The sequence below is a fragment of the Bos grunniens genome, chromosome 7 (genome assembly GCF_055505025.1).
Source record: "Bos grunniens cultivar Pamir isolate PY7600 chromosome 7, Bosgru_T2T1.0, whole genome shotgun sequence".
In the NCBI taxonomy this organism is placed as follows: Eukaryota; Metazoa; Chordata; class Mammalia; order Artiodactyla; family Bovidae; genus Bos; species Bos grunniens.
Window position 1 is genome coordinate 67,745,061 of NC_141171.1, and position 20,206 is coordinate 67,765,266.

Below are 20,206 nucleotides of genomic sequence, written 5' to 3' on the forward strand. Positions count from 1 at the left end.
ATCACCTCACTTTTTAGGAAAGGAGACTTGTTAGAGAGATGAATGAGTTGCCCAAGGTTGCACAGTTGGTAAGGGAAGAAGTCTAAGCTGTCTTCTGACCAGGTGACCTATTTATATGCTGGCTGTGCCACTAACTAAGCTTTCTCTCCTTTTGAGCACCTCAGTTTCTTTGACTGAAATGAAGAGGTTGAACCAAATAGTTCTTCAGATGTCTTCTGCCTTTAATATACCATTATTCTAGGTAGTACATTTTTTTTTAAGTGTGTATCCCATGAAATGAACTATATAATAATATAATGAGGCTTCTGTGTGTTTGCAAGTAATGCCAGGGGCAATAGATTGTTCCTTTCCATGCCCAGTCTTTATCAACAAGTTTTATCTATGGCTACAGTGCAAAGGAGGAGGAATGCAGTGACAGTAATATGTTAATGCAGAGTCAGGGAACCTCAGGGTTCTGGCCCAGCTTTGCCACTGCAACCATGGCTGTGACCAAGATACTGAGCCTCTCTAACGCCTCAGTTTTATCATCTAGCAAATGAGAACCACACATGCCCAGCTTGTCACACAGCATTTGGAGGTGGAGGCTTGCAGGCTTGCAAGTGCAGGTGGCGGAGCCCAACACTAGGGGATCCTGAAAGAGGGTTGAGGTCACAAAATAAATGGAATGAGGATGGAGTTAACAAGAAACCAAAGCCAATGACTTTGGCTCCCGGTTCTGTAACTAATTAGTGACTGTTTCATGTGGGTATCAGTTTCTTCATTTGAAAAACGGAAGCATTAGTCTATATCAGTGTTTCTAAATTATCTGGCAAGGATGAATATTCTTCCTAAATGTCCTAGAGATAACATTTGGAAAACAAAGCATAATCTCTCCCCATCTTAGATTCTAGCATTGGCCTATTCTGAGATGCTCTGGAGTAAAGAAACATTTAATTTTATTGAACTCATTTTTCAAATTAAGTTGAGCATGGGATACTTGTTAACATCCCATGAAATATAATTGGGAAATTAAGGTTAGGTGCTGTGGTTCTGTGAGGAATTATAAAGAGAGATTAAGATTTATGTGTTATATCTAGGTTACATCTACAAGTGTCAGGGATCATTTTTCTTTCTTCTCTTTTTGTTATCTCTGTCTCTTACATAAAATGTACCTTCTTAGTTGGTAATCCAGTGGATATACATGTGTGTATTTTATTAGCAAGTACAGTATTGTGCCTACTACTGTGGTAAATGCTTGTGGACAACAGAAAAAAATAAAATAGAGCTCTTTAACCTCCACCGTGGACTTTACTATTTATAAAGGAAGTCCAGATGCTGAATGGTTTTTAGGTTATTTTATTTCCCTGAATTCTATGGCACTGAATGTGAGAGAACACAAAAATGGTGATCATCATGGGCTGAGATAATTAGAGAAAGCTTTATAGAATAAATTGAATTTTGCTAGGCTTTGAAAATTTGTAACATATGATACTGTCAGATAGAAATAATATGGAATAGTCGAAAATTAGCCAGGATTTGAAGGGCAGGAAAAGTATCTGGACTTATTGCAGAGGGCCCTAGTAGCCACCATTAGTTATCAAGCAAAGAAATAGCAAGGGGAAATTGAGATATCTAGGAAGTAAGAGGCATAGAGCATTTGGTATAATCCCAGGGCAAGTGACTGGATACAGTAGTAAGGCATCATTATGCGGGAAGAAATACAGTGAATTTCAAACAAGAAAGATTGTGTTTGTGTCCCAATTCTTTTATTTAAAAATATTTTATAATTAATTTTTGTTGTTGTCTAGTCTCTCAGTCATGTCTGAGTCTTTGCAACCCTGTGGACAGCAGCACGTCAGGCTTCCCTGACCTTCACCATCTTCCAGAGTTTGTTCAAACTCATGTCCATTGAGTTGGTGATCCCATCCAACCATCTTGCCCTCTGTTGTGCCCTTCTCCTCCTGCCTTCAATCTTTCCCAGCAACAGGTCTTTTCCATTGAGTTGACTCTTCGTATCAGGTAGCCAAAAACTGAACCTTCAGCTTCAGCACCAGTCCTTCCAATGAATAATCAGTGTTGATTTCTTTAGGATTGACTGATTTGATATCCTTGCAACCCGAAAGACCCTCAAGAGTCTTCTCCAACACCACAGTTCAAAAGCATAGATCCTTGGGCACTCAACCTTCTTTGTGGTCCAACTCTCACATCCATTAAGGACTAATGGGAAAAACATAGCTTTGACCATATGGACCTTTGTTGGTAATGTCTCTGCTTTTTAATATACTATTTATGTTCTGTCATGCTTTTCTACCAAGGAACAAGTGTCTTTTAATTTCATGGCTGTCATCACCATCGGCAGGAATTTTAGGGACCAAGAACAGGAAGTCTGTCACTTTTCCATTGCTTCCCCGTCTTTTTGCCATGAAGTGATGGGACCAGATGGCAGGATCTTTGTTTTTTGAATGTTGAGTTTTAAACCAGCTTTTTCACTCTCCTCTTTCACTTTCATCAAGTGGCTCTTTAGTTCCTCTTCACTTTCTGCCGTAAGGATGGTATCAACTGCATATCTGATGTTATTGATATTTCTCCCCACAATCTTAATTCCAGTTTGTGCTTCATCCAGCTAGCATTTCACAATGATGTTCTCTGCACATAAGTTAAATAAGCAGGGTGACAATATATAGCCTTGATGTACTCCTATCCCAGTTTGGAACCAGTCTATTGTTCCATGTCCAGTTCTAATTGTTGCTTCTTGACCTGCATACAGGTTTCTCAGGAGGCAGGTAAAGTGGTCTGCTATTCCCATCTCTTTAAGAATTTTCTAGTTGGTTATGATTCACACAGTCAAAGGCTTTAGTGTAGTCAATGAAGCATAATTAGATATTTTAAAATTATCTTGCATTTGCTTTGGTCCAACACATGTTCGTAATTTGATCTCTGGTTCCTCTGCCTTTTCTAAATCCAGATTGAACATCTGGAAGTTATCGGTTCACGTACTACGGAAGCCTAACTTGGAGGATTTTGAGCATTACTTTGATAGCATGTGAACTGAGTGCAATTGTGTGGTAGTTTGAACATTCCTTGGCATTGCCCTTCTTTGGGACTGAAATGAAAACTGATCTTTTCCAGTCCTGTGACCACTGCTGAGTTTTCCAAATTTGCTGGCATATTGAATGCAGCACTTTAACAGCATCATCCTTTAGAATTTGAAATAGTTCAACTGGAATTCTGTCACCTCCACTAATTTTGTTCGTAGTGATGCTTCCTAAGGCCCACTTGACTTCACATTCCAGGATGTCTGGCTCTAGGTGAGTGATCACACCATGGTGATTATCTGGGTCGTGAAGATCTTTTTTGTACAGTTCTCCTGTGTATACTTGCCACCTCTTCTTAATATCTTCTGCTTCTGTTAGGTTCATACTGTTTCTGTCCTTTATTGTGCCCATCTTTGCATGAAATGGTATCTGATTTTCTTGAAGAGATCCCTAGTCTTTCCCATTCTATTGCTTTCCTCTATTTGCATTGTTCACTTAATAATTCTTTCTTATCTCTCCATGCCCTTCTTTGGAACTCTGCATTCAAATGGATATATATTTCATTTTCTCCTTTGCCTTTAGCTTCTCTTCTTTTTTCAGCTATTTGTAAGGCCTCCTCAGACAACCATTTTGCCTTCTTGCATTTCTTTTTCTTGGAGATGGCTTTTGTCACCGCCTCCTGTACAATGTTAGGAACCTCTGTCCATAGTTCTTCAGGCACTCTATCAAATCTAATCCCTTGAATCTATTTGTCACTTCCACTGTATAATCATAAGGAATTTGATTTAGGTCATATCTGAATGGCCTAGTGGTTTTCCCTACTTTCTTCAATTTAAGTCCGAATTTGGCAATAAGGAGTTCATGATCTGAACCACAGTCAGCTCCTGGTCTTGTTTTTGCTGACTGTATAGAGCTTCTCCATCTTTGGCTGCAAAGAATATAATCAATCTGATTTTGATATTGACCATGTGGTGATGTCCATGTAGAGTCATCTCTTGTGTTGTTGGAATGATTGATTTATTTAAAAGTATATGTTGCCATTTGGGAATAGATGCGCCATCATGTTGTAGGATGTTTAGCAGCACCCTTTACCTCTACTCCCAGATGTGAACACTCCCTCTCCCAACAACGCCAGATGCCCCCCTGGTGGTGAACCACTTGGGGTGTTCCAGGGGTGTTTGATAAAGAGGAATCACTGTACTTAAAGGTGGAGACAATGTTGATATGATTTTTACATCGATGAAAGAGTGATAAGATTGAATTTTGACTTCAAGGACTCTGGTCTGTGTAAATGGAAGAAGATTAAAATTTCTGTCAATTATGATATTCTTAATAATACTTTGGGCTGCAAATATCAAACATGCAAACTTGAACAGAAAGGAAACCTAGTAGTTCACTTGACATGTGGTCTTGAGATACGTTAGACTCCAGTTTTGGTTGATTCAGTAGCTTTCAGCTTCATCATGGGCTCAGTTATTCCTGGGCTTTGGACCTATCGCCCATATAACTGGGCTTGTTCCCCTCTGAGTTATCAGATGGCTGTCAGCAGTGACTGTGTCTAATCGCTTCCTTATTTGTGTCCAGGGATAGAAAAATAGCCAGATGCATGACAGATTAATAATGTTTCTTTCCCAGGAACCATCAGAAATCTTCTGTTCTTGAATTCCTGGCCCAAACTAACTTAGCACCCTACCCTACACCCCATTCCCTGAGCCTCTCTGATGATATAGCTAGGATCTGTTTTATAAAGTGGATGTGGGATTCTTCACCATAATATCCCCCATACTATCTTTAGAAGGGAAAAAGATAATTAGACAAGTATGGAATTTGATGAGTTCAGGGTAAAACCTTATGCATTTTGAGCTAATCACCGTTCAGATGCACTTAGTGTTTGGGTCAGTGAGAATACCAAATTGACTATAAGCTGAATCATGAGAACTCTCAAAGGAAGAATGTATTGAGCATGTGTGCAGAGAGAAGAGAGCAGAGAGGGCCAAGGACTGTAATCTTGGAGGAAATCAGATGTGGATAATTAATTCAAAGATGTGAGAGATTTGGTCTAGCTTGAACACAGAGCTGCCTCAGGCACCTGCTGGGCATGTGATCTTGGCCAAATCATTTTTCATGTGTGTTCTGTCTTCCTTGTTTATAGGATTAGAGTAGAACCTTCCTCATAATGCTGGTGAAAGGGTCGAGTGAGACAGTACACGCAGCACTGAATCAAGTGGTGGGTGTCTGGGAGCTTTGAGGAACCATCACTGGTGATGGTAGGTGAGGTGACTTAGTGAACCCAAGGAGTAAAAGAAGTGAGGAGAGGAGTAGAGAGGCCTTCGGAAGAACAGGGTAGGTGCCTGTGATCTTGCAAGAGGGGATGACTTCTCCAAGCATTCTAGAAGGATTTTAAATAACACTCTTAAAATACTCTATATCTGGCTAAGCATTACAAGACTGAAATTTAGCCCAGCTCTGAGCTATTTAAAGACCTGCCAATTTACAAAAGCTGCCAACTCAGACAGGAAGTTATTTTGATGATCTTTTTCTTCCCACTACCTCATTCCCTTTCCTATGTCAACAGGCAATGTCCACAAGTTTTTAAAATATCAACTTAAATCAGAAATATGTTCAGTATGTTTAGAAATGTTCACTATTCCATGAGCATTTAAATATTTACCTTGCCCAAAATACAATATCATCTTTGATCACAGATTGGTGCTAAAGGAAAACATCTGTTCCATGTTTTGTTTTGTTTTGTTTTGTTTTGTTAGCAAAACAGAACATAGAATATGTCCATCATCAAAGCAGGATAAGCTCAGATGTTAGCCTAGATGTAAACAAGTAAGAGTATTATAGCACTGGATTTTCAAGATGTATTAAAAATGTGATTCAACCATTTAGCATACTTGCCTAAAATATTCATCCATTGCATTAAACACACTTTGCTCAAGCATCTGCTCTGTGCAGGGCATGCACTTGGTTTGGTGCCCCTACAGTATGGAGATTGCTAGGTGAGGCAGAGGATAGGGACCTAGAAGGACTTAGCATTTACAAGGCTTAGGTGCTCCTCTAGTAAAAGAGCATGGAATGGGACATGTTAGATAGAAGGATGTGTGTTATCTTATCTAATCCACTTAGCCACCTCATTGCACTATGTGTCTACTGTTAATGAGGGTGTCAGCTACTTCGGTTACATAATCTTTAGGTACTTTGTTTAAACACAAACTGTTTATTAATAAAACAGTTTATTAATAGCCTCTCAAGCTCTTGGTTTTCTGCACCATTGCCTAAACTCAGAGCTGAACTGAAATCCTGTTGTCTAATTCTGACTGTGGTGTCCAAAGACTTTATGCTAAATGACTCTGCTTGAGAGGTAGACAAGAAGTAATGGCTGCCCCCAAGAAATTTACTGTCTCATAGGCAAGTGAAAACTCAACACAAATAACCATTACCATCATCATAAAAGCGAAAAGAGTACTGAGCCCTTGCTAAACGCCAGACAGTAGCGTGTAGTGTTCCAAATGTTTTACATACCTTAACTCATTCACGGAAAGCCCCAGGAGGTTTCTATCATTATAAGACCAGTGCTGCAGACGGGGTTAGTTGAGGTACAGACAACGTAAGTAGAAACTGACACACAGAGTTAAAAAGAGGTGAATCTAGGGTTTAAAATCAGTAGGTCTTTGGTAAAGCTCATTACCACCTTGCTACCTGTCATAACCACCCTTCAGGGTTATAAGTGCAGACTTCCCTGGTGGTCCAATGGTTAGGACTCTGTGCTTCCACTGCAGTGGGTTTGGGTGGACTGTATCCCTGATGGGGTAAGTTCACATGGAGCCAAAGAAAACAAACAAACGGAATGAAAGGTTGCAAATGCATAAAATCTAAGAGAAGTATCAGTTCAGTTCAGTCCAGTCACTCAGTTGTATCCAACTCTTTGCGACCCCATGAATCCCAGCACGCCAGGCCTCCCTGTCCATCACCAACTCCTGGAGTTCACTCAAACTCACGTCCATCAGGTCGGTGATGCCATCCAGCCATCTCATCCTCTGTCGTCCCCTTCTCCTCCTGCCCCCAATCCCTCCCAGCATCAGGGTCTTTTCCAATGAGTCAACTCTTCGCATGAGGTGGCCAAAGTACTGGAGTTTCAGCCTCAGCATAAGTCCTTCCAATGAACACCCAGGACTGGTCTCCTTTAGAATGGACTGGTTGGATGTCCTTGCAGTCCAAGGGACTCTCAAGAGTCTTCTCCAACACCAAATTTCAAAAGCATCAATTCTTCAGCACTCAGCTTTCTTCACAGTCCAGCTCTCACATCCATACATGACCACAGGAAAAACCATAGCCTTGACTAGATGGACCTTTGTTGGCAAAGTAATGTCTCTGCTTTTGAATATGCTATCTAGGTTGTTCATAACTTTTCTTCCAAGGAGTAAGCGTCTTTTAATTTCATGGCTGCAGTCACCATCTGCAGTGATTTTGGAGCCCAAAAAATTAAAGTCTGACACTGTTTCCACTGTTTCCCCATCTATTTCCCATGAAGTGACAGATAAATTGTATTTCTTATCTGAGTAAATGGGAAAGGCATGGAGCTGTAAGGAGACAACGGTAATTGATCTATTCTCTAAGGAACCGGGAGGATTTGATTATATAGAGCTGGGGAAAGGGGCATTTCAGGATAGGGACTTTTCAACTTTGAGCAAAAAGAGAAGAGATGCTAGTGCCTATGCGGGATAATTGTTTCACATTCTGGTGAGTTTGGTGATAAGCTTTGCTCCCCTCCCACCCCCAACCTCACTGCCACCATTGATACCTGTGCACTGTGATCCTGGGACACACTGGCAGCCCAGGAGAGCTGACTCTATGTCCATTGATTTATCCTCAGACTCCTGTGTTCACAGATACATCACCAAGCATTCCTGCTCCCAGAGTCAGTGGAGGGAGGTTTATGACTCAATTTTATTGGTTCGCTTGTGCAGACAAGTGGCTTCAGTTGTGGAGGAGTCGTTTGAAATAAAACATCATTATTAGATCTCCTCTCCCTCAGCCTCCTCTCTTGGCTTGCCGTTCCCTCTGAGCTAAGGGTCAAACCAGGACCTGCTGGAGAACTTTTCCCCTGTGGACTAAAGATGGTCCTGTATTAGCAAATAGAAATTTAAGAACTGAGCACAGTGCTTTTTTTTTTTTTTAAGTTACTTTATTTTAATTGGAGGCTAATTACTTTACAGTATTGTGGTGGGTTTTGCCATACATTGACATGAATCAGCATGTGGTATTGAAGGCATTCAGGGATTATCATGCTCTACAAAGGTAGCACTTAACATTTCACTTTTTCTTTCTCATTGCATCATCTCCTTTGCTTCAATTAAGTAAATAACTCAGAGATAGAGAGAGACAGTTGTCACGGAGGGGCATCTCACTGAGTACACATGTTCCTCATGGCATGACCATTTTGGCCTTCCAGTATCCCTTCTAGCCTCAGCTATTATCCTTATTTTCCATACCTGAACAGGGTCATGCCCTCAAATCTTTTCTGACCTTGACCATAGTCACCAAAACCTGTGCAGTACCCTCCCCCAACCCCAGTAATACAAGTGTCCTTTGCACTTACTATTCTTGCTGCCTGGGAAGTTTTTTAGCTGAGATATCCATCTCATCCTCTCTCTCTATCCAGATCTCTGCCCCAATTCTCATGATGTCAGAGTGTCATTCCTTTGAAAAATTCACCATTCCCAACACTTTAAAATTGTATTTCTTTTCTTAGCACTGATCAGTTCAAGACGTCTTATTTCCTTTCCTCTGTCTTACTCTACTCTGTACCTCTGTACATGGACCCACACACCTGGATCTTCTCTGATGTCCTAGGCTTTTGCTCTCGGAATGTCACTGTCAAGTCTGTCCTTTTTGGCTCCTTCTCTTGAAAGTGTTTGTCCATGGGAAGTGGACAGAGAATTTTCTGTTTTGTATTTTTTATCTTTAATGCTTGACCCATGGTGAAAATTTGATAGTTATTGAATGTATGGAAGCATGAAATGGAAAGAATGAAGGAGAACAGGGAAAGGACGAGGAGAGGAAGAGAAAGGAAGAAAGAAAGAAACGATATGCATCTCTCCTTTTCCATGTTTCTTTGGTTCACCAAGTCACAGTGACACCCAGTTCTTAGACACCCTAGTCTAGGACTGTCTCCATCATTGTTTGTTGTTATACCCTTTGATCCAGAATTCACCATTTCCTTGCTTTTCCATTCCATGCATTCTTACATTTTACTTTTCCTCATAATTTCTACCAATTATTTTCCCATTCTTCAATGGACAGATGAAGCTATCATCTTGCCATAAAGCCTTTCCTGACTAATAGGAATGAATGAAGCTCTTCTTTGTTTTTCTCTTCAGTTGACCTGACCTATCACTGGAGCAATTGATTAGGCTTGTTTTATTTTGAGGGATGGCATCTCTGATGCACTGCCCAAGCAAAGGTCCACAGTGTGGACAGCTGTAAGCAGATCTTCCCCTCAACGGATCTGACATTCAATGTTTAGAGTCATCTGGAGCTCATGCCGCAGACAGATAAGCACATGTTTCTCTCCAAACTTCTACTTCTCGCTTCATTTCCCTAGTGAGATCTGGGTGAGAGCCTATAGGACACATGTGTAAATAGTTGTCCTCTTGGTTTCCAACTCAAAAGGCTTGATACTGTCTGCCTACAGTACATGTAAAGAGAAATTGGGGAATTGAATCTGAGCCAAGTAGAGAAAGGAGGGGTTATAATGGTTATTGACAAGCAGTGCCTGCCTAGGCTGGGCATCAGTGTAGAGAACTGATGATGCCATGGTTTCCTCTCTGCCATCCCTACCCTAGTAGGATCTCACATTCTGTACTTTTGTTTCTGAGAACTTGCTGAAAGCAAGCATGCTTCTATTATGTATTCATTTTTTATTAGAACCAAGTGTAAACAGAAGACTTTTTTTTTTTTAACCAAATATATGGTTCAAGTACAAATGGGTCTGGAAGCCATGTAAATGGGGAAAAGCAGCTGACCTACTAAGAATAAGGATCAGCTCATTAGAAAATAAGAATTCACTCCTGGAGTACCCACCATCTGTTATTTCTGAGATAACAATAATTATTAATGATAATAACAATAATAATAATATGGGCCATTTTACAGTGGAACACAGCTGTTCTCTGTCATCAGCCCCAGATACTTTTAGATTCTTTTTCAGAACCCTCTTTCATCCATTAATTTGTCTAGACCCTTACCAAACCTAACTTGTTAGTTCATTTCCCCATAAAGGATATCAAACCATACAAATGTATATCTTCTGTTAGATGCCCTAAAATAACTTGTTAGCAAACTTTGAAAAAGGTCCCCTGATTTTATCCATTTGAAGACAAGACCATGATCAGTTGGAATTTCAGTCGGCATTGCCCCGAATCTGTTGATCAGTTAGGTGAATAATGACACATTAACAGTATTCCAATCCATGTATTAACAGTATTCCAATCCAAGTCTTCCAATCCATGAACACAAGATGGTTTTTCCACTTATTTAGATCTTTAATTTCTTTCAACAATTTTTTTAATTTAATTTTATTTTTAAACTTTACAATATTGTATTAGTTTTGCCAAATATCGAAATGAATCCGCCACAGGTATACCTGTGTTCCCCATCCTGAACCCTCCTCCCTCCTCCCTCCCCTACCCTCCCTCTGGGTCGTCCCAGTGCACCAGCCCCAAGCATCCAGTATCGTGTATCGAACCTGGACTGGCGACTCGTTTCATACATGATATTATACATGTTTCAATGCCATTCTCCCAAATCTCCCCACCCTCTCCCTCTCCCACAGAGTCCATAAGACTGATCTATAAATCAGTGTCTCTTTTGCTGTTTCATACACAGGGTTATTGTTACCATCTTTCTAAATTCCATATATATGCGTTAGTATACTGTATTGGTGTTTTTCTTTCTGGCTTACTTCACTCTGTATAATAGGTTCCAGTTTCATCCACCTCATTAGAAATGATTCAAATGTTTTGTAATTTTAAGTGTACATGTCTTATGCTTCTTTGGTTAAATTTATTCCTAGAGTTTTTCAAAAATTGTATTACCATTAGAATTATTTTTCAAACTCTCTTAAGCTTTAGGTATTACTCCTTTTGAAGATTCATCTTTTCTGCCTATAAATTCACATTTATGTCTTCATAATCTTTCTTCCTATAGAGATATAATTCATATAATATAAAAAGTTTCTTTTTAAAGCATATGATTCAATGGATTTTAGTATATTCACTATATTGTGTAACCATAACCACTATCTATTCCAGAACATTCCCATCACCACAGAAAGAAACCTGATACCCCTCAGCAGTTACTATCCATTCTCTCTCCTCAACCACAGTGCCCTGACAGCCCCGATCTGCTTTTTGTATCTATAGATTGGCCAGTTTGCAATTTACTTAAGTGGAATCATGTATAATATGTGGTTTTTTGTGTGAGGCTTCTTGCACTTAGCATCGTGTTTTCAGGATTCATCCACATTGTGGCATGTACCAACATTTTATTCCTCCCTGTGACTGAAGTATTCCATTGTTTGGATGTACCAGATTTTTGTTTATTCATTCATCAGTTCATACACATTTGAATTGTTTCCATGTCTTGGTTGTTATGAATAATATTGCTGTGAATATTCATGTCTAAGTTTTTGTGTGAACATGTGTTTTCAGTTTTCTTGGGGTGCATATCTAGGAGTGGAATTCTGGGTCATATGGTGGCTTTATGTTTAACGTATTGAGGAACCACCTGCAAAACTGTTTTCAACAATGCCTATATCATTTTAGATTCCCACCAACGATTAAAGGTTTTCTAATTGCTTCATGTCTTCAGTTTTCTGGGGTGTGTTTTTGTCTTGTTTTTATTGTAGTCATTCTAATGAGTATGAAGTGTTATCTCACTGTAGTATCTGTATGTATTTCCTGGATGACTAATGATGTTGAACATCTCTTCATGTACTTGTTAGTCATTTGTATATCTTCTTTGAAGAAATGTGCATTCAAATCATGCTATCCACTTTTTAAATTAGATTATTCATCATTTTCATTAGTTACAAAAGTTCTGTATGTGATCTGGATACTAGACCCTTTTAACATATGTAACTTTGTAAATATTTTCTTAATTTTGTGAATTGTCTTCACTTTCTTGATAGTGTCCTTTGGCACCAAAAAAATGTCTTTATATTCTGATGTAAGTTCAATTTATCTATTTTTTCTTTGACTGCTATATTTCTGGTATCATATCAAAAAATCTTAATCCCATGCCATTCATATTTATACCCAGATGTTACTATCAGAGTTGATAGTTTTAGCTCTTATATTCAGATCTTCAGTCTATTTTTAGCTAACTTTTTAATATGGAATGTGGTGGGGGTGGGGAATTAATTATTTTGCATGTGGAGACCCAATTATCCTGGCACCATTTGTTCAAAAGATTATTTCCCCCACTGAATAATTTCGGTATCCTTGTTGAAAATCAGCTGTAAATGTATGAGTTTATGTCTAGATTCTTGATTCTATTCCCTTGATTTCTATGTCTGTTCTTATACCAGCACCACACTTGATTACTGTAGTTTCATAGTAAGTTTTGAAATTGGCAAGTGTGAAGCCTCCAAACTTGTTTATCATTTTCGGGATTGATTTGGCTATTTAGAATTCATTCCCTTTCCACATGAATTTTAAGATCAGCATGTATATTTCTGATAAAGTATCTGTTGAAATTTCAGCACTGAATCTGATCAGTTATGTGAATATTGCCATGTTAACAGTATCAAGGCTTCCAATCCATGTTTTTCCACTTATTTAGATCAACAATGTTTTGAAATATTCTTATTCCTATGAGTTTTTAAAAATTCTATTATCAGTGGAATTATTTTCTAAAATATCTTAAGCTTTAAGTGTTTTTCCTTTTGAAGGTAGATCTTTTCTGCCTGTAAATTCCATTTTAGTCAATAATCAAATTTCATATATGTATTTAATTTCCTGAGCAGTTACTTGAATACTTGATACCTAAAACATTTTCTGATATAGTATTTGGAATGGACCCAGAATCAGGCTCCATAAACCCATTTACCTCCCTCCAAATAAGCTAAGCCCAGACAATCTTACTGTGTTCCTTAGTAGAACAGGAAGCCCCTTAAGATTAAATTACTTATGGTTATTTGTCACCTAAAATCTCCCATATCATTTTTGTCATAGTCTCTCCCTTGAAGGATCTTTTTTTTTTTTTTTAGAAGTTATCCTTTGCTGTGATTTTCTAGATTCTCACTACCCCAATATCCAACTCAGTTCTGCCCATCCTTGTTATTTCCCTGCTGAAGACTTTTTCTTCCTTTGCTGTATCACTCGGTACACAATAGACTCTACAAACCAGGGAAATCATCCATGGTTAGCCATGGCTTAAGATGGCTTTCAACTAAAGCTGAGATCCTCATGAGTTGGCACTGTATTTAATTGCATCCCTCTAGTTCCTCTGTTTTTCTGGAGTAAAAACAGTAAAAAAACAGTCCTATTCATTTCACAAACTTTTATGTAGCATATAATGCGGGAGACTCGGGTTCATCCCTGGGTTGGGAAGATCCCCTGGAGAAGGGAATGGCAACCCACTCCAGTATTCTTGCTGGGATAATTCCACAGACAGAGGAGGCCGGCGGGCTACAGTCCATGGTCACAAAGAGTCAAACATGATTGAACAACTAACACTTTTACTTTTTCAAGAACCAATGTGAAGTCAAATTATATACATTTTACAATGTATATTGTAAACCTTTCTTAAACATTTTCTTTTTTGATAGACAACTACATAAATTTTAGGACATGATATGAATATCTTTGCAGACTTAGAGGAAATAGCCACTTTTTTGTAACCGTGGTTACAGGTTATATACCAAAGAGTCAAATTTACACATATAGAGCTACGTGTTTTACTGCATGATAATTTCTATTGTTTACAGACATAATGTCACTTAATTAAGAGAACATTGTGAGTGATAATGGGGTCTTGGTGTTTCCATGGTTAGTTGCCAATTCCTTCCCCACTTTCAGTATCTTTTTCTGCTGTGGAGGATGAGTGCTTTTCATTTTCCATTTTTGTCTAGTGGATACTCTATCTGACAAAATCAACCATGGATTTCAAATTCCCATCTGCAGAATATTTCTATCTTCTAAATATTTTCCTAGGAAGTTATCAGTTGGTTGATCATTTTCAGCCTGCAACCACACAGTTACATCTGCAGCTGAGGAGGATGTTGAAGACTCCATAGCAACACCATCTGTTGTTCACAGAATGTTTTTCTTTCTGATAAAGATGGGAGGTGTTAGTTGTAATTAGGCAAGTTGCGTGCTGGAATCAGAAGCTTTTTTGATTTACCAGGATTTCTGCACCAATAAGTGCCTCTGACCCTGTGGGTATTCATAAATCCAGGGAGAGTTAGAACTAACACTGCTATTGTCAGTTATAATTTTTCACACTAGAACAGGAGTCCGCAAAGTTCAGACCCCGGGTCACATCCAGCTGGTGGTTTGTTTTTATAAATAAAGTTTTATTGAGACACAGCCACACCCATTCATTTATGTATTGTCTGTGACTCTTTTCACAATATAGCAGAGTTGAGGAGTTATGACAGAAGTTATATGATCTATGGAGCCTAAGCTATTTACTATCTGACACTACAGTTCTCTTGCCCTTGTATTAGAATAGTATTAGAGGATTTTTCTGCTGTCACTAGATTTGTATGACTTTCATGTCAAGCACATGACCATTTTAGATTTGAAAACATTACCTTACAACAGAGTATCACCAGCTCTAAGAAGCTTTCCATTATGCTTCACCTTTATTCCTTATCAAGCTGGGCATAATGTTCTTTTCCTGGCCTCATCTAATACTATAGATAGGTCTCAATTACTGATTATATCATATGATTTTCAATAACTTAAATATAAACCAATTAATGTCTTTGCCTGCTATTTTCTATAAGCTTGTGAAAATTCTCACATTATGTTCTGCTTTAGATAGATATTCATAAAATAAGGGAAATATCATTCTAGGGCAAAGAGTCTGCTTTATTTGTATTCCTGTTGCCTAACATCAGTACCTAGGGCAAAGAATGCACTTGAAAAAAAATGTTGAATGAATGGGTTGAATGAGTTGTTAATTTAAAAGAAGATAATATTTAACTCTATTTATGTCTGTGCTGGGTCTTGGTTGCTGCGTGCTGGCTTTCTCTAGTTGTGGCAAGTGGGGGCTACTCGCTAGTTGCACTGGCTAGGCTTTTCATGCAGTGGCCTCTCTTGTTGCAGAGCACAGGCCTTAGACGTGCAGGCTCTGCAGTTGTGGCGCGTGGGCTTTGTTGCTCCATGGCGTGTGGGATCTTCCTGGACCATGGATCAAACCCATGTCCCCTTTGCTTCTAGGTGGGTCTTTACCACTGGACCACTAGGGAAGTCTCTATTTTTTTTTTTCCTTTGAAGGCTGTTTTGGATGTAGGTTAATTGTGTGGTGTCTAGACTCCAATTTCTTTTCTTTCTTTTCTTTTTTTTTTTTAGATTTTTTAAAACTTTCTATTTTATATTGGATTATAGCCAATTATTAATGTTGTGCTAGTTTCATTCGCAAAGGGACTCAGCCATACATATCCATGTATCCATTCTCCCCAAACTCCCCTCCAATCTAGGATGCCATGTAATATTTAGCAGAGTTCCCTGTGCTGTGCAGTAAATCCTTGTTGATTCAGTCAGTTCAGTTCAGTCGCTCAGTCATGTCTGACTCTTTGTGACCCATGGACTGCAGGACACCAGGCTTGTTGGATATCTGTTTTAAATACAGCAGTGTGTACATATCGCTCCCAAACTCCCCAACTATCCCTTTATCCCTTCCCCCCATCCCTCAACCCTGGTAACCACAAGTTCATTATCTGAGTCTGTGAATCTAGACTCCAGTTTCTTGATGTGAAGCTTCATTTCTACCCCTTATGTGGTAAGTCTTTGCTCTAAGTCTTTGACTTAGTTACTTAGTCTTAGTTACTTAGTCTTTGCTCTAAGTCTTTGCTCACATTACTTAGTCTCTCCTGCTTCAGCTTTCTCATCTATAAGCTGGAAATAGCAATATAACCTCTCTCCTGTGCTGTTGTGGAGGACAAAACTGTATCATCCATGCGAAGTTTTAACATAGCACCTGACTTGTACTAAGTATTCAATATACCATGGTCATTCCTGGTGACTTACTATTTGTTTTAATCAAAAGTCAGCTGACTATCATGTCACCATTAGTTTTGTCACACATCTGAGTTAGTACTTGCAAGTATCCATGAAGATATAGTTTATACAAAGAGCCACTTTTTTGGTTTCTGACTCTGTGTCACAGTGATGAGGGTAGAAAGTAGATCAGATGCCTTTATGATCCTTAAGTATCTCATAATCTAGTACACTGAGCCTAAAGCTGCCACCTGGGGAAGGATGTATATAGCTCAGTCACAAAGACGGTCAGAGATTATCACCGAGGACTACTGTCTTTTCTGGTACATGTTTATGGTGAAGAACAAAACCCTAAATGAATGAAATAAGTTCTATCTAAGGAATGTCAGATACCAATCAAGGAGTCCAGTTTTGTGTGCAGAAAACCTTCCAGATCCTCAGTGTTCCTCTAGGCATCATTTCTGTCTGCACTTGCAGATGGCTCTAGTTCAAAACGAATAAAAAATAAAACAAGGAATTCGGATTGTTGTGAAAACCTAAGAAAAAGTTCTGTACTTATTAGCTTTGAGTTGGGTGAATAGGACTGAGAGTACCTGGAAGGGGAAAAGAAGGCATTTGATGAGTGCCAAGGTCATTTGCTGTGCAGAGAATAGGGCTAGGAGTTCCTGTTCTGGACTCTAACAGATAGGGGTTGAATGTCAGTTTTACTGTTTACTAGTTAGGTGATCTTGGACAGCCCCTCCCCCTCTCTGTTTTAGTTTTCTTTTTGCTAAGATGTGAATGGTCCTTTTATAAACTTCATCAGGTGGCTGTGGGATGAAAGGAGATAACATAAAGGGTTTCATAGTGCCTAGGACATAGCAACTCAATAACATGAGCTTTCAATTAGAGTAGAGGTTAAATACAGAGAAAAACAAAGGACCATCAAGATTTTATTTAGTTATCCAGAGGAGGAGCATGTGAATGAAGGTCGACCTCTTTCTAGTGGAAGAAGGATGAGCGTCTTAGCCTCTAGCCTCAGGAACACTGATCCGTTTTCAAAAGCACCCCTGATTCTCTCAGACCAGGAGGTTTTCCATCATGAAGCCATCAGACTGAGATTCCTCCATCTGCCACTACCCTCTTCCCTGCTCTTAGCCTCTGTGTGGTGCTTCTTCACACTGTGCAGTACGAGGAAGTTATCAATGGGCCAGGCAGCAGGGTCTTACTTGTACTACTAAGCTTGCAGAGAGGAACTTGGGTTCAGTACATGTTGGAGCATTGAAAACAAAAACAAAATGATAAGTGCTGTCTAGATAGAGATTGAGGTTACTTCTTCATAAAAAAAAAAAAAAATCTATGGTAGCAAATTGCCACGAGAGTCAGAACAATAATTAAAAACAGAGATTTGGGAATAAGGAGTTTCAAGTTTGCTGTTTTGTAGCTGTGAGACTTGGAGTATGTTACCTGGCTCTCCTCAGTTTCTTCATCTGTGAAATGGGAATAATGATGTGGACATCTCTGAGATACTGGGGAAAATGAAAGGTTTTGCATCTTGGTAACGGTGATGTTAGGCAAGATGCCAAGTTCCTGCACTTCCATAGGAAACATGTGTACCCTCTACTCTTGAGTCTCTTGGCGATCTATGCCTATATAAGGAAATTTTCCTTCCCAGGCATGTCCCAAAAGAATTTTTAACTCCAGATTCTAAAGGTACTGAGAGGACTTCCCTAGTGGTGCAGTGATAGGAATCAGCCTGCCAATGCAGGGGACATGGGTTCGACCCCTGGTCCAGGAATATCCCATACACTACAGAGCAACTAAACCCGTTTGCCACAACTACTGAAGCCCACTCATTCTAGGGCCTGTGAGCTGCAACTACGGAGCCTGCGTGCCACAAGTGCTGAAGCCCATGTGCCCTAGAATCGCACACCACAACTCTGAAGCCTGCGCGCTTAGAGCCTGTGCTCCACAATGAGACAAGCCACCATAATGAGAAGCCTTCGCAGCATGACTAGAGAATAGCTCCTGTGTGCCACAACTAGAGAAAGCCCACAGGCAGCAATGAAGAGCCAGTGCAACCAAAAACACAGTGTTATTTTCTGTCTAATGATTTTATCAATCCTAGGAGATAAAAATTATGGGTATCTGCTGGGAAATCTGGTCAACCACTTGTAAAAGAATGAAACTAGAACACTTTCTAACACCATATACAAAAATAAACTCAAAATGGATTAAAGATCTCAACATAAGACCAGAAACTATAAAACTCCTAGAGGAGAACATAGGCAAAACACTCTCTGACATACATCACAGCAGGATCCTCTATGACCCACCTCCCAGAATATTGGAAATAAAAGCAAAAATAAACAAATGGGACCTAATTAAACTTAAAAGCTTCTGCACATCAAAGGAAACTATTAGCAAGGTGAAAAGACAGCCTTCAGAATGGGAGAAAATAATAGCAAATGAAGCAACCGACAAACAACTAATCTCAAAAATATACAAGCAACTCCTACAGCTCAACTCCAGAAAAATAAATGACCCAATCAAAAAATGGGCCAAAGATCTAAATAGACATTTCTCCAAAGAAGACATACAGATGGCTAACAAACACTTGAAAAGATGTTCAACATCACTCTTTATCAGAGAAATGCAAATCAAAACCACTATGAGGTACCATTTCACACCAGTCAGAATGGCTGCGATCCAAAAGTCTACAAATAATAAATGCTGGAGAGGGTGTGGAGAAAAGGGAACCCTCTTACACTGTTGGTGGGAATGCAAATTAGTACAGCCACTATGGAGAACAGTGTGGAGATTCCTTAAAAAACTGGAAATAGAACTGCCTTATGATCCAGCAACCCCACTGCTGGGCATACACACTGAGGAAACCAGAATTGAAAGAGACACGTGTACCCCAATGTTCATCGCAGCACTGTTTATAATAGCCAGGACATGGAAGCAACCTAGATGTCCATCAGCAGATGAATGGATAAGAAAGCTGTGGTACATATACACAATGGAGTATTACTCAGCCATTAAAAAGAATACATTTGAATCAGTTCTAATGAGGTGGATGAAACTGGAGACTATTATACAGAGTGAAGTAAGCCAGAAGGAAAAACATAAATACAGTATACTAACGCATGTATATGGAATTTAGAAAGATGGTAACGATAACCCTGTGTACGAGACAGCAAAAGAGACACTGATGTATAGAACAGTCTTATGGACTCTGTGGGAGAGGGTGGGAAGATTTGGGAGAATGTCATTGAAACATGTGAAATGTCATGTATGAAACGAGATGCCAGTCCAGGTTCAGTGCACGATGCTGGATGCTTGGGGCTGGTGCGCTGGGAAGGCCCAGGGGGATGGTATGGGGAGGTTGGGAGGGAGGAGGGTTCAGGATGGGGAGCATGTGATTTTTAAAAAAAAAAAAAAAAAAAAAAAAAATTATGGGTATCTTCATATTGTTCTATCCAACAGGAGAGTTAAACGATCAATATCAGAAATTTTCATTAAAAGCCTCCAGTGATAATAGAGATTAGAGTAGAGAAATATTATTATAAATATGCTTTTCCATGGTGATGGAGTTAGGATTCTGTTATGAGCTTGTTTTATTCATGATTAGTTATTTCTGTCAGTTTTCTTTCATCACCTTTGTGTTTTCTTTTTCTCTCACATTACAAAACAATTAAAGAATTTGGCAAGGAAATGGAGCCAGATGTAACAGTTTCCTCTTAATCCCTTAATAGAAGCAAACATGCTTTAATGTAATTTTTATTCCCTCGGTCAGAACTGCTCCCTCCCCCAAATTCTCAGCTGTAGAGGAGTTACAAAACTCCTTGAAAGTGGAAAAACCCTTATTGTCAATGCAATGTAATTAAATGTATATAATGTTGCATCAGCTGGCTGAAGAGGGAAATCTGGAAAGAAATCCTCCCATTTTTCGAAGTTACTTTGGGCTATACCCAG

The 20,206-nt window shown here is 39.2% G+C and overlaps 1 protein-coding gene across 19 annotated transcripts in view; it reads left to right on the forward strand.

Moving 5' to 3' along the window:
• The window catches only part of SGCD (sarcoglycan delta), a 695,743-nt gene that overhangs the window by 480,383 nt on the left and 195,154 nt on the right, over positions 1-20,206 (forward strand). The window contains exon 5 of one of the 19 annotated variants that reach the window (XM_086412615.1): positions 1-15,912. This exon is cut by the window's left edge and continues 25,704 nt beyond it. The exons of the other annotated variants lie outside the window; for them this stretch is intronic. The gene's annotated coding sequence lies outside the window, so the exon portion shown is untranslated. Of the gene's footprint in view, positions 15,913-20,206 lie in introns of those variants that run through there. 19 annotated transcript variants of the gene reach the window in all.